This window comes from Bos indicus x Bos taurus, chromosome 8 (genome assembly GCF_003369695.1).
Source record: "Bos indicus x Bos taurus breed Angus x Brahman F1 hybrid chromosome 8, Bos_hybrid_MaternalHap_v2.0, whole genome shotgun sequence".
Classification (NCBI taxonomy): domain Eukaryota; kingdom Metazoa; phylum Chordata; class Mammalia; order Artiodactyla; family Bovidae; genus Bos; species Bos indicus x Bos taurus.
In genome coordinates this window covers 11604089-11628280 of record NC_040083.1, presented here as the reverse complement: position 1 = coordinate 11628280, position 24192 = coordinate 11604089, and the positions used below count along the sequence as shown (strand labels likewise).

At 41.4% G+C, this 24192-nt stretch overlaps 1 long non-coding RNA gene across 1 annotated transcript in view; it reads right to left on the bottom strand.

Moving 5' to 3' along the window:
* Positions 1–348: 348 nt before the first annotated feature.
* Positions 349–24192, bottom strand: part of LOC113896935 — a 61577-nt gene continuing 37733 nt past the window's right edge. The window contains exon 2 of the long non-coding RNA XR_003512187.1: positions 349–609. This is a non-coding gene — a long non-coding RNA (uncharacterized LOC113896935). The remainder of the gene's footprint in view (positions 610–24192) is intronic.

Sequence of the window (24192 nt, the reverse complement as noted above, 5' to 3'; positions counted from 1 at the left end):
TTTGAGCACACACTGCACTAAAGAAAATATACAAATGACAAGCCCATGAAAAGGTGCTCAATATTACTACCCATTAAAGAAATGGATATTAAAACCACAGTGAGACACCACTGCACATCTATTAGAATAGCTAAAACTAAAAAGATTGATCGTATCAAGCATTAGAGAAAGTGGAGGAAGTGAAACCCCCATACCCTGTTGGTGGAAATGTAAAATGGTAACTCAACTTTGGAAAACAGTTTGGTAGTTTCTTCAAAAGCTAAATATATACATACCATATTATTTAGTTATTTCATTCCTAGGTATTTACTCAAGAGAAATGGAAGCATATGTATGCACACACACAAATTTATATGAGAATGTTCATAGCAACTTTATTTGTGCCTTTAACCACATGGGCCCCCAAACAGGTTTGGACTGACTACAGCTCTGCTCCACCAGCAGCTGAGTGTGGCCGAGAGGATTGAGCACACAGTGCAAGCACGGCCTCTTCCTACTTCCCAGCAGACTGACAGCAGTGGGACAGGCCGTCCACGGCTGCCTTATCACAGGCGGCTCTTCCTCTTTTCATGCATTATATACTCCCTGTTGAAAATGGCAATGTCTCTCCTGGGAAAGGAAAACAGTTCAGTTTGTCAGCAGTACAGAGGGAAGTAAATGCATTTACAAGTCCCAATATTATCTTAGCAACTGATTCTCTACACATTTTGTAACAATACAAGAAGAAAAGCCTTTATCCACAATGATATGACCCCAACCATCAAGGAATTTGTATCAGGCTGAAATGGGAAGAATAGAGCCTGAGTGAAGATTAATCTCTGGAAGTAAAATAAACAAGCAGACTTCTCAGTCTGAACTTACAGATAAGCTCAGAATGTGAAACTCTGGAGCCTCAGAGCCCACCATGTTCAAGATTCTTACTTCATAAACAAGAAACCGAGGTATGATTGCTTTATTGTGTTCCATGTCAAAAGCCTCTAAATCTCTAAAAGACCACTAGAATATGCCCATATTTATTGTCTTTTAGTATCTATTTTGCTAATGGCCTTCCAAAACTTTCCAACTTCAGGGACTTTCCTGGTGGTCTATTGGCTAAGACTCCACACTCCCAAATCAGGGGGCCTAGGATCGACCCCTGGTCAGGGAACTAGATCCCCACATGCTGCAACTAAGAGTTCAAGTGTGTGCTAAGTCAATTCAGTCATGTCTGATTCTTTGCAACTCTATGGACCGTAGCCTGCCAGGCTCCTCTGTCCATGGGACTCTCCAGGCAAGAATAATGGAGTGGGTTGCGGTATCCTCCTCCAGGGCATCTTCCCAACCCAGGGATTGAACCTGAGTGTCTTATGTCTCCTGCATTGGCAGGTGGGTTCCTTACCACTGGTGCTACCTGGGAAGCCCTCAAAACAGTGAGGTGCTTATGAGCAATGCAGCTCCTGCCATGACACCACAACTAAAGATTCCGCATGCTGCAACAAAGACCAAGTGCAGACAAATAAGTAAATAAACTTTCCAACTTCAGAAAACTAAGCTTCAAGACAGGGACAGTGGGATGGCTCTCAATTAGAGGGGCTAAAATGAACAATCTGTAGAGCTAATTCCATTTTATCCCACTAAGAGATGGACAAGCAACTGCTCATAATGTAAGTTTAGCTGGTTTTCCTGGGGTAGAAAAACAGATCAGTTGTACATCCTTCTGCCATTCCACCACCAGCATCATACACACGCTCCTGTAACCTAGAGATAGGTAATTGATGGCTCCTTGTACAGCCCCAAAACACCTTGCTTCTACAGACCAAAGAAGTTAGCATGCATATTGATTATGAGAATCTAATGGAGACAACTGTAGGTATAATAAATAACCCCTGTATCAACAATAGGGCTTCCCAGTTGGCTCAGTGATAAAGAATCCATCTCCCAATGCAGGAGACATGGGTTTGATCCCTGGGTTGGGAAGGTCCCCTGGAGAAGGAAATGGCAACCCACTGTAGTACTCTTGCCTAGAAGATCTCATGAACAGAGAAGCCCAGGGGGCTACAGTCATAGGGTCACACAGAGTCAGACATGACTGAACGAATGAGCACACACACACACACACACACACGAACAATGCCAAGGGTGATCTTTTGACAGTAAATATATAATCATGACTGTCCTTAAAAAACCTTATCGTTCCTCAGCACCTTGAGATAAAGTTCAGTTTTCTCTATTTCTCTACATGAAGCCCATTGTAAACTGAATTTTCCCTACCTTTGCAGCCTCACTTTCAACCACTGCTATCACCACTCATCACTCTCCATCCTACCCCTGCCTCCTGAACTCCAGTCAAATGTTGAAATTCTCCATTGTGTATTCTTGCCTCCTTTGTCAAAGATAAGATGTCCATAGGTGCGTGTATCTATCTCTGGCCTTTCTATTTTGTTCCATTGGTCTATATTTCTGCCTCTGTGCCAGTACTATGCTGTCTTAATGACTGTAACTGTGTAGCATAGTCTAACATCAGGCAAGTTGATTCCTCTGGTTCCATTCTTTCTCAAGATTGCTTTGGCTATTCGAGGTTTTTTGTATTTCCATAAAAATTGTGAAATTATTTGTTCTAGTTCTCTGAAAAATACCATTGGTAGCTTGAGAGGGATTGCATTGAATCTATAGATTGCTTTGGGTAATATGCTCATTTTCACTATATTTGTTCTTCTGATCCATGAACATGTATATTTCTCCATCTATTTGTATCATCTTTGATTTCTTTCATCAGTGTTTTATAGTTTTCTATATATAGGTCTTTGTTTATTTAGGTAGATTTATTCCTAAGTATTTTATTCTTTTCTTTACAAAGGTGAATGGAATTGTTTCCTTAATTTCTCTTTCTATTTTCTCATTGTTAGTGTATAGGAATGAAAGGGATTTCTGTGTGTTAATTTTATATCCTGCAACTTTACTATATTCATTGAGTAGCGCTAGTAATTTTCTGGTGGAGTCTTTAGGGTTTTCTATGTAGAGGATCATGTCATCTGCAAACAGTGAGAGTTTTACTTCTTGTTTTCCAATCTGGATTCCTTCTATTTCTTTTTCTTCTCTGATTGCTGTGGCTAAAACTTCCAAAACTATGTTGAATAGTAGTGGTGAGAGTGGGCACCCTTATCTTGTTCCTGACTTTAGGGGATATGCTTTCAATTTTTCACCATTGATGATAATGTTTACTGGGGGTTTACCATATATGGCTTTTATTATGTTGAAGTATGTTCCTTCTATGTTTGCTTTCTGGAGGGTTTTTATCATATTTGGATGTTGAATTTTGTCAAAGGCTTTCTCTGCATCTATTAAGATAATCATATGGTTTTTATCTTTCAATGTGTTAATGTGGTGTATCACATTGATTGATACATGAATACTGAAGAATCTTTGCATCCTTGGGATAAAGCCCACTTGGTCATGATATATGATCTTTTTAATATGTTGTTGTATTCTGTTTGCTATACTTTTGTTGAGGATTTTTGCATCTATGTTCATCAGTGATATTGGCCTGTAGTTTTCTTTTTTTGTGGCATCTTTGTCTGGTTTTGGTATTAGGGTGATAGTGGCCTCATAGAATGAGTTTGGCAGTTTACCTTCCTCTGCAATTTTCTGGAAGAGTTTGGGTAGGATAGGTGTTAGCTCTTCTCTAAGTTTTTGATAGAATTCACCTATGAAGCCAATCTCTTTAACAAGTGGTGCTGAGAAAACTGGTCAACCACTTGCAAAAAAGAATGAAACTAGAACACTTTCTAACATCACATACAAAAGTAAACTCAAAATGGATTAAAGATCTAAATGTAAGACCAAAAACTATAAAACTCCTAGAGGAAAACATAGGCAAAACACTCTCTGACATAAACCACAGCAGGATCCTCTATGACCCACCTCCCAGAATATTGGAAATACAAGCAAAAATAAACAAATGGGACCTAATTAAACTTAAAAGCTTTTGCACAACAAAGGAAACTATAAGCAAGGTGAAAAGACAGCCTTCAGAATGGGAGAAAATAATAGTAAATTAAGCAACTGGCAAAGAATTAATCTCAAAAATATACAAGCAGCTCATGCAGCTCAATTCCAGAAAAATAAATGACCCAATCAAAAAATGGGCCAAAGAACTAAACAGACATTTCTCCAGAGAAGACATACAGATGGCTAACAAACACACGAAAAGATGCTCAACATCACTCATTATAAGAGAAATGCCAATCAAAACCACAATGAGGTACCATCTCACACCAGTCAGAATGGCTGCTATCCAAAAGTCTACAAACAATAAGTGTTGGAGAGGGTGTGGAGAAAAGGGAACCCTCTTACACTGTTGGTGAGAATGCAAACTAGTACAGCCACTATGGAGAACAGTGTGGAGATTCCTTAAAAAACTAGAAATAGAACTGCCATACGATCCAGCTACCCCACTGCTGGGCATACACACCAAGGAAATCAGAACTGAAAGAGACGTGTATATCCCAATGTTCAGCACAGCACTGTTTACAACAGCCAGGACATGGAAGCAACCTACATGTCCATCAGCAGACGAATGGATAAGAAAGGTGTGGTATATACACACAGTGGAATATTACTCAGCCATTAAAAAGAATGCATTTGAATCAGTTCTAATGAGGTGAATGAAACTGGAGCCTATTATACAGAATGAAATAAGTCAGAAAAACACCAATACCATGTATTAACACATATATATGGAATTTAGAAAGATGGTAACAATGACCCTATATGCAAGACAGCAAAAGAGATACAGGTGTAAAGAACAGACTGTTGGACTCTGTGGGAGAAGGTGAGAGTGAGATGATTTGAGAGAATGGCATCGAAACATGTATATTACCATATGTGAAATAGATCTCCAGTTCAGGTTCGATGCATGAGACAGGGTGCTCAGGGCCAGTGCACTGGGATGACCCTGAGAGATGGGATGGTGAGGGAGGTGACAGGGGGGGTTCAAGATGGGGAACACATGTACACCCATGGCTGATTCATGTCAATGTATGGCAAAAACCACCACAATATTGTGAAGTAATTAGCCTCCAATTAAAGTAAACTAATTAATTTTTTTTAAATGTTGATATTCTCAAGTCAGGCAGTGCTCATGCTTTCATGCTTCAGCTCATGTGGGTCCCTCTTCCTTGAATGTGCTTCTTCTCTTCCACCATCTTAAGTCTGCCTTGATAAAGACCTCAGTTCAACAGCCTGAGTGAGCTTGGGAGCAGATCTTGCCCCAGCCAAGCACTCAGGATGGCTGACATGTCAATTGCAGCCTTGTCATGCAAGAACATGTCAGCAAGAACCATGCAGGTGGACTTCCCTGGACTTTAGCGAGAAGTTAAGAATCTGCCTTGCAATGCAGGGGATGCAGGTACGATCTCTGGCCTAGAATCTAAGATCCCACCTGCCACCGAGCAACTGAGCCCACGTGCCACAACTAGAGATTCCATGCGCCACAACAAATGATCCTGCATAACACCACAAAGACCCTGCATGCCACAACTAAGACTTGATGAAGCCAAATAGATACATTTGTAAAAAAGAACGATGTGGGTACATCATTCCAGGTACATCATTTTGCTCCTACCCACAAAAGCTATGATAAGTTTTGCTTGAAGTCACAAATTTGGGGGGTAAATAATTTAAAACTCAAGTTCCTAGCACCTGCCAAGCCAGGAAGAAATAACTCCTCTCTCCTTTCTAACTAACTGCACCCTCTGCCCACCTCTATCACAGAATTGTCTTTTATGTGCTTGTCTCTCCCATTCTAGTTGAAGCTCTTTGGAGACTGAGAACATGTCGTTCCATCTTTTTAATTCTGAGATCCTAGCACAATACACAGCACATGGAATGACTCAACAAATGTTTATAACTTAGTGAACTGAGTGAGTAAATTCAATTACAACCTAGTTTCAGAACTGAGATTTAAAGCAAAATCTTTACAAGTCAAGTTTTCTTTCAAGTATATAGGAATTTGCTGGGAATTATCAGGGTAGTCTGAAAACCTATTAGAGGTCTCTTATTTATTCAAAGACAACCCCTGCAGACCACGTCACTATCCAGGGTGAGGTATGTTTGAGATGACTATTCCTGGGTGAGGCATAGATTCTGTTAAAATGAAAATCACTCAGGCTAAAGATCCCCAGAGATACAAATTGTTCACTTGAAACAAGGAAGAAGCACCTACTAATCTACTTTGTCTCTTCATAACTGCTTGAAGAGATCCCTTCTTCCTAAGGAAGAAGTTGGAAGGCTAGCAGGCTTGATGACCCCTTTCACAAGAACAAGGGCATAGAGTTAGGAGGCCAGGTGGGATTCTAGTTAGTTTTTCAGAAGCAAATTACAAAATATTTATCAGTGACTGTGTTTATTATATGAACCATCTCCTATTTGTGTTTCACATTTTAAATAATATTAAAATGCATACAGGGACTTCCCTGGTGGTCCAGTGTTAAGAATCCATCTTCCAATGTAGGGGACACAGGTTCAATTCCTGATTAGGGAACTAACATCCCATATACTGTGGAGCAACTACGCCTGCACGCCACAACTATAGAGCCCAGGTGCCTCAAGGTAAGACCCTACATACGCAACAAAGATCCTATGCACTGCAACTAAGACCCAAAACAGCCAAATAAATAATTTTTTTAGAGACATACAATCAAAAGCCCCTGGATTTATCTTCTAGGAAACAAGAGTGTGTAGAGACTATGGGCCACCCTATGGCTTGTGGGTCTCCTTTGGCTGTAGAGAGGCTGAAAAGATTAGAAAAGAAGGAAAAACAAGCTAATTTTCTGAGACCAGCTGCAAGGGAGAGAAGTAAAAACAGTCAACTGCACTCAGCTAGCTACCTTATCTCCCAGTTGTTACCACACCAGTCTTACAGAATTAACAGTGCTTTCCCACATTATGGTTTCCAAATCCAACCTTGAGGGAATTAAATCACTTGCCTTAGGTTACACAGCTAGTAAACAACAGGATAGTGACTTGAACCAGTGCATACTCAAAGCTTTTGATCTCATATTCTTTCTGCTCAGGCTATGCAGCAGGCATGCACCTAGACTTTAATTCACTTTTCCATTATCTTAACAAACATTTACGAGCATTGTCCATGCGCCAGGCTCTTTGCCAAGAGAGGCAGTGTGAGATGCACCTCTGGGCTGCTACACTGGGATATCCCACACCCAGAATAAATTTCCTGACAGTAACGTCACTTTGCCAACAAAGATCCATATAATCAAAGCTATGGTTTTACCAGGAGTCATCTATGGATGTGAGAGCTGGGCAGAAAGAAGACTAAATGTCAAAGAATTGATGCTTTCAAACTGTGGTGCTGGAGTCCCTTGGATCGCAAGGAGATCAAACCAGTCATTCCAAAAGGAAATCAACCCTGAATTTTCATTGGAAGGACTGATGCTGAAGCTGAAGCTCCAATACTCTGACCACCTGATGTGAAGAGCCAACTCACTGGAAAAGACTCTGATGCTGGTAGTTGACTCACTAGAAAAGACTCTGATGCTGGGAAAGATTGAGGGCAGGAGGAGAAGGGGATGGCCGAGGATGGGATGGTTGGATGGCATCACTGACTCGATGGACATGAGTATGAGCAAACTCCAGGAGATGGTGAAGGACAGGGAAGCCTGGCGTGCTGCATTCCCTGGAGTTGCAAAGAGTTGGACATGACTGAGCAACTGAACAACAACAAAGCAGCCTTTATATTTGAAGAATCTTTCCTTCAGCTGATAGTTTTTCAGATTTCACCTAAAAACAGTTTCATCTATATCCCTGTTATAGGAGGACAAATTTTCTAGCACAAACAAGATTGATTCTGTCAAGTGTAGGAAGGGCAAGTTAATGGAATATTTGAGTTAATGATGCTTCCAACAATAAGGTCTATTTAGTAACTTGCTTCATAGAACAAACTGTGCCCAGAATAATATGCTCACTTGTCTTATACTTCCCTACATGGAATACAACACTTGGTCACTTGGGATTTTAAAATCTGAATAATATTAGTGCGAATGCTTGAAAATTCAGCTAAATATCTATGGGCTCCCTAATAAACAGCCAAATGCCAACCCTCTTCATCCCCATTGAGAAGTGAAGTGAAAGTCGCTCAGTCATGTCTGACTCTTTTCAACCGCATGGACTAGAAAGTCCATGAAATTTTCCAGGCCAGAATACTGGAATGGGTAGCCATTCCCTTCTCCAGGGGATCTTCCTAACCCAGGGATTGAACCCACGTCTCCTGCATTGCAGGTGGATTCTTTACCAGCTGAGTCCCCAGGTAAGCCCAAGAATACTGGAGTAAGTAGCCTATCCTTTTTCCAGCAGATCATTCTGACCCAGGAAGCAAACCAGGGTCTCCTGCATGGCAGGTGGATTCTTTACCAGCTAAGCTACCAGGGAATCCCTCATCCCCCTTACATGAATGCAACTCTAAGTGTTCCATAAATGGTGGCTGCAGTTAGTGCCTTTCACATTTCATCCCAACTAATCACTTCACCAGCCCTGTGAAATAGATGGTAAAATAACGAAAATATAATTGTCTAATATATATTGGTGGCTTCCCCAGTGACTCAGCAGTAAAGAACCCACCTGCCAGTGCAGGACATGTAGAAATGCAAGTACGAGCCCTGGGTTGGGCAGATCCCCTGGAAAAGGAAATGGCAAGCCACTCCAGTATTCTTGCCTGGGAAATCCCATGGACAGAGAAGCCTTGTGGGTTACAGCACACAGGGTCACAAAACAGTCGGACATGACTGAGCAACTAAACAACAATAGAATATTTGGCACTTATTATGTGCCAGGGGCTGCATGGCGCTGGAGCACTCATCTAGAGCCAGACATCCTGGAATGTGAAGTCAAGTGGGCCTTAGGAAGCATCACTATGAACAAAGCTAGTGGAGGTGATGGAATCCCAGTTGAGCTATTTCAAATCCTGAAAGATGATGCTGTAAAAGTGCTGCACTCAACATGTTAGCAAATTTGGAAAACTCAGCAGTGGCCACAGGACTGGAAAAGGTCAGTTTTCATTCCAACCCTAAAGAAAGGCAATGCCAAAGAATGCTCAAACTATCACACAGTTGCACTCATCTCACTTGCTAGTAAAGTAATGTTCAAAATTCTCCAAGCCAGGCTTCAGCAATACATGAACCGTGAACTTCCAGATGTTCAAGCTGGTTTTAGAAAAGGCAGAGGAACCAGAGATCAAATTGCCAACATCCATTAGATCATAGAAAAAGCAAGAGAGTTCCAGAAAAACATCTATTTCTGCTTTATTGACTATGTCAAAGCCTTTGACTGTGTAGATCACAATAAACTGTGGAAAATTCTTCAAGAGATAGGAATACCAGACCACCTGACCTGCCTCTTGAGAAATCTGTATGCAGGTCAAAAAGCAACAGTTAGAACTGGACATGGAGCAACAGACTGCTTCCAAATAGGACAAGGAGTACGTCAAGGCTGTATATTGTCATCCTCTTATTTAACTTATATTCAGAGTACATCATGAGAAATGCTGGACTGGATGAAGCAAAAGCTGGAATCAAGATTGCCAGGAGAAATATCAATAACCTCAGATATGCAGATAACACCACCCTTATGGCAGAACGCAAAGAAGAACTAAAGAGCCTCTTGATGAAAGTGAAAGAGGAGAGTGAAAAAGTTGGCTTAAAGCTCAACGTTTAGAAAACTAAGATTATGGCATCTGGTCCCATTACTTCATGGCAAATAAAGAGGGAAACAGTGGAAACAGTGGCAGACTTTATTTTGGGGGGCTCCAAAATCACTGCAGATGCTGACTGCAGCCATGAAATTAAAAGATGCTTGCTCCTTGGAAGGAAAGTTATGACCAACCTAGACAGCATATTAAAAAGCAGAGACATTACTTTGCCAACAAAGGTCTGTCTAGTCAAGGCTATGGTTTTTCCAGTGGTCATGTATGGATGTGAGAGTTGGACTATAAAGAAAACTGAGCACCAAAGAATTAATGCTTTTGAACTGTGGTGTTGGAGAAGACTCTTGAGAGTCCCTTGAACTGCAAGGAGATCCAACCAGTCCATCCTAAAGGAAATCAGTCCTGAATATTCATTGGAAAGACTGATGCTAAAGCTGAAATTCCAATACTTTGGCCACCTGATGCAAAGAGCTGACTCACTGGAAAATACCCTGATGCTGGGAAAGATTGAAGCCGGGAGAAGAAGGGGATGACAGAGGATGAGATGGTTGGATGGCATCACCGACTCAATGGACATGAGTTTGGGTAAACTCTGAGAGTTGGTGATGGACAGGGAGGCCTGGTGTGCTCCAGTCCATGGGGTCAGTAAGAGCTGGACATGACTGAGTGAACTGAACTTATTATGTGCCAGGCATTATGCTAAACATTTAACATGTCTTGTCACTCTTTCATTTATTCAGTAGCTATTTATTGAGTATATTAATTTCCAAGAAAGGGGATTAATCCCTAAGGATACACCAAGCAAACCAAACACGACCCTGACATCATGGAGGCTGCTTTCCAGGTGGGTGGAGACAGTAATAAAAAAGAAAACAAATAATAATTAGATGATTACAGATGATGATAGTACTAGAAAGAAAAATAATTAAATGAAGATATTAAAAATACCCAGAGAGGGGATGTCTACTTCAGAAAGCATGATCAGGGAAGACTCTCTGGAATAGTGACACCCAAGCTAAGGAAGAACACAAAGGAGACAGCCATGCATAGACCTAGAGGAAGAGATCCCGGACAGAGAGAACAAGTGCAAAGGCCCTGAGATGCGAAAAAGCCCGCTTGCTAGATGAGCAGAAAAGATGCCAGAGGTAGGACATTCCAAGGTGAGTCTGGAAAGGTAGGTAAGAGCCAGATGATGCAGGGCCTTGGGGTCCAAGGTGAGGAATTGTGATCCTGTTTTAAAGCCACATGAAAGCACTGAATGTTTTAAGCAGAGGTTTGGCATGATCTGATTTGCACTTTTTAAAGATGATACTGGTTGCTGTGTGGGGAGTGAACGTTAGATAAGCAAGTGAGAGTGGAAGTGGGGCCAGTAAGGAGGTGGCCATTACTGCCACCCAGATCAGAGATGGTGGAGGCTTGGCCCAGGAAGCCAATGGGGAGAGTGGAGGAAAGTGGGCGGAACTGAGATGTGCTGTAGCCATGGAACTAAAGGGGTTCCCAGAAGAATTCAATATGAGAAATGACCTCACAGGGGTTGACAAACTTACTGCCCACTTATTATCCCTTTATAATTAAAAAAAAAACCTGAAACTTAAGATGTTAAATTATTGTCGGTTATACCTGAATAAAATGGGAGGGAGGGAGGAAATTACAGGTAAAAGCTAGAGAGTGTAAGCTCTGAGAATCACACAGGTATGCTTGATCCGAAGCCCCTGACCACTGTGCTCCACTGCCTCACACGCCTCCCTGCTCCTCATTCAGAGTTTCCCAGGCAATCTCAGGTTCTTCTTATCTTCCGCATCTGGCCCCTGCCCTTTCAGGTTTCAGCCAGGACTGTCATGTGCAGCTGTGTGCATTGTGCACTGCACAACTGGGGGTGGCGGGGAGGAAACACAGACTAATGTGCAGGTTTTAAAGACAGATGTAGGGACTTCCCTCGTGGTCCTGTGGTTAAGAATTCACCTTGCAATGCAGGAGACAAGGGTTCCATCTTTGGGTCAGGGAATTAAGATTCCACATGCCACGGAGCAACTAAACCCGTGTACCACAACTAGAGAGTCGGCATACAACTAAAGATCCAGTATGACTCAATAAAGCACCTGAGTGCACAGAGAAGGGAATGGCTACTCACGAGAATCCCATGGACAGAGGAGCCTGGTGGGCTACAGTCCATGGGGTCGTGAAGAGTCAGACACGACTGAACGACTAACACTGCTTCTTCAGGTAGTTTTCAGGCATGGCCAGGTTTTGCAAAGACTGCCTTCGTGTTTGTCCCTGACTTGCTGCGGAAAAAAGACCCATGTTGGGACTAAAAGCTAGGTTCCTGTGTCTTCTTCAGGAAATGTCTCTCACACACACAACATAAAGTTTACATTTTTCCTGTGTGCATTTTCTGGTAGGCAATAACTGAATGATATTTTCTGGATGTCTGCAAAATACAGCAATACGTATATATTGAATTTGCATATAAGACATTCTGTAATCTTAGGAAACTGGGATTCAACATGATGGAAGTGAGTACTGTGAATATACACATTTATTTTCTGTGATTTCACATTTGCAGTACCAAATTTAATTGGCATCTTCTCTGATTCTGTGGAGAATGTAAAGAACATCCCAATAAATTAATAAATGATAGCTTTAGATTTATCAGCGATCAAGGCTGCAAAACTAATAGCTAAAGAAAATATAGCAGAGCAAAAATAGAGCCATTTATTCTGCTGGAGTTCAATTCAGGGAAACAAGGCAGTCAGCAAAATACCAGCATCAAAGATGCTACTGGAGAGGGTTTCTGGGAAGAATAAAGGAAACTGCAGTTTTCTAATTAACACTGCAACGAATACTAAAAATGACCTTAAAGGAGAGCTTAAAAGGTATTTTAATGAGTTTTTGGCAGGGGCTGCTGATGAGCCCTTTTTTGTAAGTGAAGAGAAATGTCTTAAAATTAACCAAGACTTATGATCATCATATTGGAATCATATTTCAGGGAAATAAAACCCTTTGCTGGGAAGTTAAGCAAAAGGCCCAGTAGGAATACTAATCAAGCTTGTATCTTATTCTAATAACTCTAAGAAGAGGCAGATTCCTGAAGTCTAATTATTATGGCATTGTCTCCTTTTAACCTTCTTTCAGAGAGACTGTCACTGATTTTCAACACACACGCAATGCAGACACAGACACCCCACTTCATCAGTATTACCTGTCTACCTCACTGTCTTTATCTTCCTCTCCAGTGGTTCTTCAGATTCTTTCCTAATCCCAGCATCTCTCATGTTTTGTAATGCCTTCACTTGCACTAGACTTCTAGTTTAACATAGTATTTGCTACCAATTTTCTATGAAAATATCTCTGTAGATGGACAAAAACAGCCAACATTCTAGCTTGTAACCCTGTGCCCACAACAAACTGGCCCAACGCACACAGTCACTTCTGAGCTTGAGACTAGAGTCAGCTGGTCACTTCTGCAGCAGATCCTTTGTTTTATGGGAAAGATCCTTTACTTGTTTCTCTTCAGCCTTCTTCCATATGCTTTATATGTTTCAGGAAGTATTCAAATCTTTCTTTACACTCTTCCCTCCCCTTCAGCTGTTGTTGTTTAGTTGCTTAATCATGTCCGCCTCTTTTGTGACCCCATGGACTGTAGCCTTCAAGTCTCCTCTGTCCATGGGATTTCCCAGGCAAGAATACTGGAGTGGGTTGCCATTTCCTCCTCCAGGGGATCTTCCCAACCCAGGGATTGAGCCTGCATCTCCTGCATTAGCAGGAGGATTCTTTACCTCCAAGCCACCAGGGAAGCCCTTTCAGTACTAACATGGAATTCTTCCTATCATTTTACTTAGCCTGTCATTTCAGGGAGAAAAGTAAAAACAACTTGTGGGCTCAGAATTGATGTGTTTATTTTAAAAAGGACTGACTTTTGACCCATTTCCCTAAAACTATAATATTGGCTTGGGGTTCCTCCAGGACCAGTTAGTGGTTGGTCTGGAAAATCTACATGGAGCCCTTGGAGGGAAAAAGATATGTCTCAGTTTTGAAGGGCAAAACTAGCTCTTGATCATCTGTAATAAGTGTTGTATCTTCTGGGAAAACTTTAATAGCAAAAATCCAAGTAGAAATTTTCATTTTATTAATAGAGCTAGATAAATGTTACATAAACTATTTCAGAACAAAAATAAGTGATTTTTCATCAAGAAACTGGGAATATTTCTAGACACTTCATCCATAGCATAACCCATGAACCTCAGGCAAAACCCTATCTAGCTCAACAGCTTTGCCAAGAGGGGAGTAAAAGGGTCTAGGAAAATCTCTCAAGTAGGATTCCCTGAAGAATCCCATCAGTCTGGGGATCCTGTCTAGACTTTAGATTGGAGCAGAGATGAACAGTGAAGGCACAGACCAAGCTAGAACCATGTAACTCAGAGTGTGGTCCTTGGAACAGCAGCATCCTGGAAGCTTGTTGAAAAGCAGAACCACACACTGTATTCTGGAATTAGTGAACCATAGTCTCCCTGTTTAACAAAAGCCTCGGGTCATTCGTACATCTTAAAGTCGGAAGGGCTCTACCCTGGAGGTATCTTCTCTAAGTGAGAACTGAAGACAAGTGGGACAGCTGGATCATTAACTTCAGCTTCCCATCCCTCTAGTTCCTCCTCCTCCTCGTCACTTTCCTGGGCCATAAGGGTTACCCTTCAAGGTAGAGGCCTGGAGTGATTCCAAAGACCAAAGTAAGTGCTGCAACCTCCCCAAATTCCAGCAGCCTCCCCAAATTTGTCAGGGGGAGGTGACCTGAATTCTCTTAAGATAAAACTGGAGAAAAGGCACAGACTTCCAAGAATCCCGTATTCTTCAATACTTTTTAAGTTGCAATAGCAAAAACTTCCAGTTCAAATAAGAGTAAGCAACAAAAAGAATTTACCAGTTCATTTAACTGAAAAGTGAGGGTGTGGAGCAACTGCAGGCACAGCTGGGTCTATTTAAATCAGCTAGGAAAGATTGAGGGCAAAAGGAAAAGAGGGCAGCAGAGTGTGGGATGGTTAGATAGCAACGCATGGAGTTGCAGTCTGTGGGGCCGTGTTATAGAAAGCTGCCTCTGCCTTTTCAGCATCTGTTTTTCTCTGTGTTGGCTTCTTTCTCTGGAAGGTTTGTATCTTAGCACAGCTCCAAGTTCCAGGTCTTCCTCTTCTCTGTTCTAAGTCCACAAAAAGAGAGAAGGCTTCTCTCCCTGAAGTCTCCTAAAATTCTACATCTGAGTTTTATTGCCTCTATTCCAATTTGGGTCACATGCTCATTCCTAAACCAATCACCTGGTGGCCTGGTGGATGTGACCCTCTGCATCTCAAGCCCACTCTTTGAGCCAAGGATAAGGTCAATCTCACATGAAGTACTTGAATTGGCACCCCCCCCCCAAAGAAACTGGGAAGCAGATGGCAGAGGAAGGAGAGATTAATACTGAGGTTTTTTTTTTTTTAAAGCAACAGCTATTCACTAATGCATTTTCCTATTGGCTCGGTGGTAAATAATCCACCTGCCAATGCAGGAGACCTGAGTTCAATGCCTGGGTGAGGAAGATCCCCTGGAGAAGGAAATGGCAACCCACTCCAGTATTCTTGCCTGGGAAATCCCATGGACAGAGGAGCCAGGCAGGCTACAGTCCATGGGGTTGCAGAGAGTCGGACACGACTGAGCAACTAAACAACAACAACAAAGGCTATAGATGCTGTCTGCTAGCAGATGAAGTCCATCGCTGTTATCTGCCCCCGCAGAGGGGCCCTCTCCAAAAACAACAACTCGGACATTTATTAAAGCAACTGCAGTAGAGCTGCAGGGCAAGGAATCACACCCAGTCTGCTTCCCTGTCATTTGGGGGTGTCCATTTTATCATTATAATATTACAATAGAATAAGTTCAACTTATATTTAAAGCTATGTTGTTTGGCAGCACTACTTGCTTACTTTTCCAGAATGACAAGATTTGAACCAATGACTTGCCTTAAGAAAGGTGAAAGGCAATGGCACCCCACTCCAGTACTTTGCCTGGAAAATCCCATGGATGGAGGAGCCTGGTAGGCTGCAGTCCATGGGGTTGCTAAGAGTCAGACACAACTGAGCGACTTCACTTTCACTTTTCACTTCCATGCATTGGAGAAGGAAATGGTAACCCACTCCAGTGTTCTTGCCTGGAGAATCCCAGGGACGGGGGAGCCTGTTGGGCTGCCATCTCTGGGGTCGCACAGAGTCAGACACGACTGAAGCGACTTAGCAGCAGCAGCAGCAAGAAAGGTGAAAATCGTTAGCCAGTGAAATTATAGAAAAAAGTCATCATGAGGGTGTCAGAGGTCTGACCAAGGCTGTGACATGTGTGAATTTTGTCCTAATTAGTGTCCAGTGCCACCTCCGAGGAGCTAACATGGGAGGTTTTAGCCTTGGTCAAAGTTCTCCACCATCTCTAAAGCCTCTGGGAAGTGTGAGTTTGCCTCAAGGAAACACTGATTTCTCTGTTTGAAAAATGTGAATACAGAGCTGTGGGTCACCTTTGGAGATGTTCGATTTTGTTCTCCACTAGTCAACTCTCAAGTGAACTATTCTGTACAAATCTACTTTAATTATGTATTAATTTCAATATTATTACATGCAGAACATGACTGCTGCTCTTTAAAAATTAATCTGGAATCTATTGGTTTTATTTAGTATGCGTTATAAGGCAGCGTTCACTTTTTTTTAAAAAAAAAAAAAAAGGCCTCCAGATAAATGTGTTGCTCTACATAATGTAGAGCAATCACAAGTAGTAATTTGCTAGAAACAGAAATACTTTAATAAGAATTCTGCCTACCTTTTCCCTTCCTTCCTTTCTTTGGCAGCTTCATTCATAACCGTCAATAATGAAAGGGCAGAAGGAGGAACTGACAAGGACTAAGTACAGCACTGGAGGGCCCTGCTGTTCTAGGCTGTTGATGGAGTTGGATACCAAAACCCTACTCTCATTTTGCTACCAAAAGGAATTATGTTGTGTCCTCACCTTTAAATGCACTGCTCTGGAAGTTCTGCAGCAGGAATGCCTTGGTTTAGATGTTGACAGGAGCCCAGTGATTTACTTCACATCCATTTGGGTACTTTTTGAGGCAGATAGGTGCAGAGCCAAAAAACACCACCTAGGGACTTCCCTGGTGCTTCAGCGGTTGCTGAAGCTGAAGCTCCAATAATTTAGCCACGTGCTGTGAAGACTGGACTCACTGGAAAAGACTCTGAGGCTAGGAAAGATTGAGGGCAAAAGGAGAAGAGAGCGGCAAAGTGTGAGATGGTTAGATAGCAACACCAACTCAGTGGACATGAACTTGAGCAAACTCCAGGACACAGTGGAGGACAGAGAAGCCTGGTGTGCTGCAGTCCATGGGGTCGAAAAGAGTCGGACACGACTGAGCGACTATAAACAACAACAACCAGTGGTTAAGACTCCGCCTTGCAGTGCAGAGGACTTTGGTTCAGTCCCTGGTCTGGGAACTAAGATTCCACACGCTACAGAGTAACTAAACCAACACGCCACACTACTAAGCCCTGAAGCCACAGAGAGTCCATGCACCACAGTGGAGATCCTGCATGATGCGACAAAGAGCCCGCGTGCCACAACTGAGACGGATGCAACTGAATACTTTTTTTTCTTTTTTTTCTTAATTAATTTCTTTTTTAACTGAAGGATAATTGTTTTACAGACTTTTGTTGTTTTCTGTCAAACATCAAAATGAATCGGCCATAGGCATACATATGTCCCCGCCCTCTTGAACCTCCTTCCCACCTCCCTCCCATCCCACTCCTCTAGGTTGATACAGAGCCCTTGTTTGAGTTCCCTGAGACATACAGCAAATTCCCATTGGCTACCTATTGTGAGATGTATGGAGAGAGTAGTAAATAGTTTTTTTAAAAATACTGCTTAAATTATGTGTGGGAAGAATCACATGGGATTGCAAAGATAAATAAAACTTTAAACTATTTTAGTCTAAATCTGAAAATAACAGTTAACACTTATAGAGACCTTGCTACATATCAGGCACTGAACACATTTCTTATTTAATCCCCAGGTGAGTAGTGTAGGTACTACTCACAATGAATTTTGCATTGTTCTCATAATGCCTTAGAAGGATTTCATCTACATCTTCACAGTTAATGAACAACAGTCTAACAGAGAAGAACCAGAACCTTAACACTGAATTCACAATGCTAAATAATTTTTAGGAAAAACTCATCCGTGCAGGACAGGTATAGTCTTTTCTGACAGTACCAAGTCGGTGTTTCAAAAATGAGTTAAGTCATACTTACACTACTGGTTTGTGCATTGTTTTCTTAATACAAAAACTGACGATGCACTTTGGAAAATTCCATGAAGATGTTGGCTTCCAACCAGAACTGATTCGTGGCTGCTTCTCAGTGAGCTACACCTGAGCTCAGGTTCCCACCCTACTTTTTCTTCGATTTCCTCATTGGCCCTAGTTAACAAATAGAAGTACAAATAGACCAGGCCAATGTATTAGGTAGGCAGTTAGAAGGAAAGTTATGACCAACCTAGACAGCATATTAAAAAGCAGAGACATTACTTTGTCAACAAAGGTCCGTCTAGTCAAAGCTATGGTTTTTCCATTGGTCATGTATGGATGTGAGATTTGGACTATAAAGAAAGCTGAGCACAGAAGAATTTATGCTTTTGAACTGTGTTGTTGGAGAAGACTCTTGAGAGTCCCTTGGACTGCAAGGAGATCCAACCAGTCCATCCTAAAGGAGGTCAGTCCTGGGAGTTCATTGGAAGGACTGATGTTGAAGCTGAAACTCCAATAATTTGGCCACCTGATGTGAAGACCTGACTCATTTGAAAAGACCCTGATGTTGGGAAAGATTGAAGGCAGGAGAAGAAGGGGATAACAGAGGATGAGATGGTTAGATGACATCACCGAGTCAATGGACATGAGTTTGGGTAAACTCCGGGAATTGGTGATGGACAGGGAGGCCTGGCGTGCTGTGGTTCATGAGGTCACAAAGAGTCAGACACGACTGAGCGAGTGAACCCTACTGTACTATAGGCTACCAATGCAAACACAGACACTAACTTCAGCCAACTTAAGTAAAAAGTAAAATACTCAGTGGAGGGGAAGGGTTATGGTACAGGAGGATTACAAGAAAAAAGCATCCCGCCTTGAGGAAGTGACAGGAACAGGAATGAGAAGTGGGTCAGGAGCCCCTTCTTTGTCTTCCACCAGTGACGACGACTATTCTCTTTGCAGAGTAGCATTCTCTGCTTCTCACCCACAAGACAGAAAACAGCTACCCACAGCTCCCAAGTTTCAATGTTATATGCTGGCCAAGTAGGAGACTATGCTTTCTCCCTCTTTCTCAGGCCCAGTTTCAAATTCTTGAGACAAATAATGTGAAAGACCCACTTGGAGCCAGGTGTCCATCTCTAAACTATTCAACTGTGACCAGAAGGTAGAGTTAAATATGATAAAACGGCTATAGAATCCATCAATGCAGGTTGGAAAGCAAATACCAAAGAAGAGGAGTGACTATGAGATGGGCAGGTACCCTATAGAATATTTTGCTAATCCGAGCTTTAGATACCAGACAGAAAGTGAGAGAGATTTTTAAGGAATTGGTTCACACAATTATGGAGACTGACAAGCCCCGAAGATCTGCAGTCAGAAAGCTGGAAACCCAGAAGAACCAATGGTGCAGTTCCAGTCCAAGTCCAAAGGCTTGAGAACCAGAAGAGCTGATGATACGAGTTCCGATTCAAGGGCAGGAGCACACCACGGTCCCAGCTCAACAGTCAGGAGGTAAATTTCCCTCTTACTCAGCTTTTATGTTCTATTTGGGTCTTCCATTGCATGAGGCCCACCAACATCAGGGAAGCCAGTCTGCTTTAGTCAGTCTACCAATTCAGACATTCACCTCGCCAGAAACACACTCAGAATAGCATTTGGCCAAATGTCTGGGCGCCCCCTGGCCCAGTCAAGTTAACACACAAAATTAATCAGTGTAGGTATCTCCACCATAAGTAGCATAGTGTCTTCTAGAATCTGACCACATAGACATGATTAGAATATTCATCTAAAGATACTTTAACTTCTTAGGACAATATAGATAAATTATGTCAACAACAAATTTTTTAATAAAAATTAATTGTGCTCTAATTGGAAGGAAAGTGGAATACCAGGCAGGTGCCTTGACCCAGAAAGTATTTCTACAATGCAACTGATTACAAATTCCTCTCAAAAAAAGACATTAACACAAGTAAAGCATCCCATTTTTCCTTGCCAAATATGATGAAGTAATGACAAGGGGCTCCTTTTAATTCATATGCTTTCAGATTTAAGATTTTAGACATTTTATGTCATGATAGTCTTTCTTTTTTTGGCTGTGCCATGCAGCATATAGGATCTTGTTCTCTGACCAATGATCAAACCTGTGCCCCCTGCATTGGGAGCATGGAGCCTTAACCACCGGACCATCAGGGAAGTCCCTGATAATCTTCTTTCTTAAAGATAAGCATATTCCCTGATTCCAAATCCAAACTGGCAGTAATTAACATAAGATTTACTACGGTGGTGAATATGATGACTTTTTGCAGTATTAAGCTTAAATAGAAGCTGATAAAAACACAAAGTTTTAATTCACTAATGTAAAGATAACTTTTTGTCTATGACTTCATTATTAAGCAAGTTTGAAAGGTTAAACACTCACATTCTAAATTACAGGATAAAAGTTACTCTTATTCATCTCCTTGTTGCAGAAAGAAAGAGTATTAAGCAGAGGAAATAGAAACAATTTTGGAATATTTATGCATTTAAATAACCTATGATCATATTCACTGGACCCTTGAATACCTACTGTGTGTCAGAGCTAGCCCTCAATGTAAGAGATTTACCTTAAATTCAAAATGTATGTCTTTTATTCTTGAGTTATTTAACTCTATTAAATATTACTGCTAGTTGAAGTCTTGTCTTTAAAACAAATCAATAATATCATTTTAAGGTTAAACTTTTCAAATACTGAATACCTGCATACTCAGAATTATGAGAAAATCAGATTATATCTTATCCATTTTGGATAAGAGAAGAGAATATGATAAAGCAAATGGGGCAAAAGCACAACATTTGGCACAATCGAAGTGGAGAATCTAGAGCAGTTGTTTACAGTAGTCTTGCAACTGTTCCATGTATATTTTAAATTATGTCAAAATGAAAATCTACCAATAAAATGAGAAAAATAAAAACAGGACCACCATATGATCCAGCAATTCCACTCCTGGACATAGATCCAAAAGAAATGAAAACAAGATCTCAAAGAGATATCTGCACTCACGTTCATTGCAGCATTATTTACAAAAGTCAAGACATGGGAACAACCACAATGTCCACTGACAGATGAATGGATAAAGAAAATGTGATGCTCACAGAGAGAGAAATATTATGCAGCCATTACAAAGAATGAAATTCTGCTATTTGCAATAATATAGATGCACTTTAAGGTCATTATACTAAGTGAAATAAGTCAGGCAGATAAATAGCATATGATCTCACCTACATGTTAAGTCTTAAAAAAAAAAAAATGAATCATAGAAACAGAGAAGAGATTAATGGTTACCATGGCTGCCAAGACCAGGGGTTAGGGAAGATATGGATGAGGGTAGTCAAAAGGTACAAACCTCCAAGAGTCCTGGAGACATAATGTACAGCATGCTAACTACTGTAACAATAGTTGCACATTTGAAAGTTGTTAAGAGAATAAATCTTAAAAGTTCTCATCACAGGAAGGAAATGTAATTATGTGAGGTTGTTGCTGTACAGTTGCTAAATCATGTCCAACTCTTTGTGACCCTATGTGTGCACGCATGCTAAGTCGCTTCAGTTGTGTCAGACCCTTTGCGACGCGATGGATTGTAGCCCGCCAGGCTCCTCTGTCCATGGTATTCTCTAGGCAAGAATACTGGTATGGGTTGCCATGCCCTCCTCCAGGGGATCGTCCCAACCCAGAGATCAAACCCACATCTCCTACATCTCCTACGTTAGCCACTGGGTGCCTTACCACTAGCGCCACCTGGGAAGCCCTTGTAACCCCATGGACTGCAGAAACCGAGGCTTTCCTGTCTTTCACTATCTCCCTGAGTTTGCTCAAATTCATGTCCATTGAGTCAATGATGTTATCCAACCATCTCATCCTCTGTCATCCCCTTCTCCTCCTGCCCTCAACTTTCCCAGCATCAGGGTCTTTTCCAATGAATCAGCTCTTCACATTAGGTGGCCAAAGTATTGGAGCTTCAGCATCCGTCCTTCCAATGAATATTCAGGGTTAATTTCCTTTAGGATTGACTGGTTTGATCTTCTTGCTGTCCAAAGGACTCTGAAGAGTCTTCTCTAGAACCACAATTCAAAAACATCAATTCTTCAGCACTCAGCTTTCTTTACGGTCCAACTCTTAGATCCATACATCTGTGCATGACTACTGGAAAAACCATAGCTTTGACTATACGGACTTTTGTCAGCAAAGTGATATCTCTGCTTTTTAATACACTGTCTAGGTTTGTCATAGCTTTTCTTCCAGGGAGAAAGCATTTTTTAATTTCATGGCTGCAATCACCATTGTTAACTAAGTCTTGCTGTTTAGTCGCTAAATCATGGCTGACACTTTTGCGACCCCATGGACTGTAGCCCGCCAGGCTCCTCTGTCCATGGAATTCTGCAGGCAAGAAAACTGGAGTGGGTTGTCAACTAACCCTTATTCATTTTAAATATATACATATATCAAACCACCCTATTGTCTACCTTAAACTAATACAATGTTATATGTCAACATTATTGACATATCTCAACATATTGAGTTATCTCAACAACACTGGGGAGAAAAAGTTGATAAAATTGGTAAGTTGAGAAACTGACCACAAAATCAGTTTCTGTAAAACTGCTGCACAATCAGCAGAATGATGGTCACTGGTTTAGTGCAATCTGGATCCATGGGTTGGGAAGATCTCCTGAAGAAGGGAAAGGTATTTCCCCTCCAGTATTCTGGCCTGGAGAATTCCAGGGACTGTACAGTCCATGGGGTCACAAAGAGTTGGAACACAACTGAGTGACTTTCACTTTCACAACAGACACATGTGGGTAAAATCTAACTTTTATTTTTTCCTGTCAGTGAGAAATATATGGTAGGAATCTGCTTATTCATCTGGACCCACGGTCCTCTGAGAAGCTCCAATCTATTTACAACTTCAGAAAGTTGTGAGTGAGTTCTGGAGCAGTGATTGGTCAGCTCAGTTTGACTTAATCTCTTCTTTGAGCATGTCACATCATCAGATGGGTCTCCCAAGTTACAACAATAGATCTATCACTGAGGAAGACATCAAGTAGGATCCAAAACACATTCAAACTAAAAGTTATTCAAACAAAACTAGGTTGATGAACAACCAAAGAAAGGAAGGGTAACAATATTTTCACTTTATCATACAGAGGGTGGGAGGATTAATTAGCTTGTTCTTATAAAGCGCTTTAAAGATAAATTGTGCTGTTAACTTGCCAAAACTCATTCTTATTATGCTTATTTGCTGTGTCCTACATAAATATTTAATGGTTACCCTGGGAAAGAAACTCTTGTTTAATCTATCATCCTTTTCTTATTAGTAGACAGTGTAAAACAGCCAAATTTTTCCCCTGAATATATTATTTTTAAAAAATGCCTCCAAGATAGTTTCCTATCAACCAAGCAACAATCCACAAATGAATCATTAATGTTTGATGTCTCAAAGCAATGTGAATCACATAATATGGTAGAACCTATATGTTGGAGCTCTTTCAAGGTAAAATAGGAATTAATTTTCATTTAGACCACTGCATTCATATTCACATTGGTCATGGCCAAGGTAAGCTTTTTAATAAAGAAGAAACAATGCAGGTTTGATTCATTTAGCTATTTCTAAGCAACTGACCACAAAAAACAACAACAACAAAAAAAAGCACACCCTATTTCTGGAAACCTGGGTTTCACAAATTAAGGGAATACCCTCCTGATGTCACCCAAAGTGATAATTTTCAACTAGCATGGGTCATGCCCTACTGGTGAGAAGGGAGAGAAAGGTGTTCCAACACCTCTTCTCATTGGATTTTTAAGGCTTAAGTGAGATAAACGCAAATGCCAGGTTCTAACCAGGGTGTTTATTTGTGCTGCATGAAGGACCCCTGGCTGGCTTGCTTCTCGATGTGCATGTCCCTGGACCTCTTCATATAGCCCTGGCAGAGAAGCATCTTGGTCTCCCACTGCAGCAGGAGTAGATCCCCATGCACACACACCACCTGGCAGGGGAAGGCAGTAGGGCAGAAAGCCAGCAGATAATCCACAACAAGGTTAGCAGAGAAATAGCAGGAAGTAAGCAAAGGGGTAATTATTAGGAGAAATACTGTGTACAGTTACCCCTCTCAGGCCACAGGATGACAGCATGTCTGTCATACCTACAGGTGAACAGGTGAA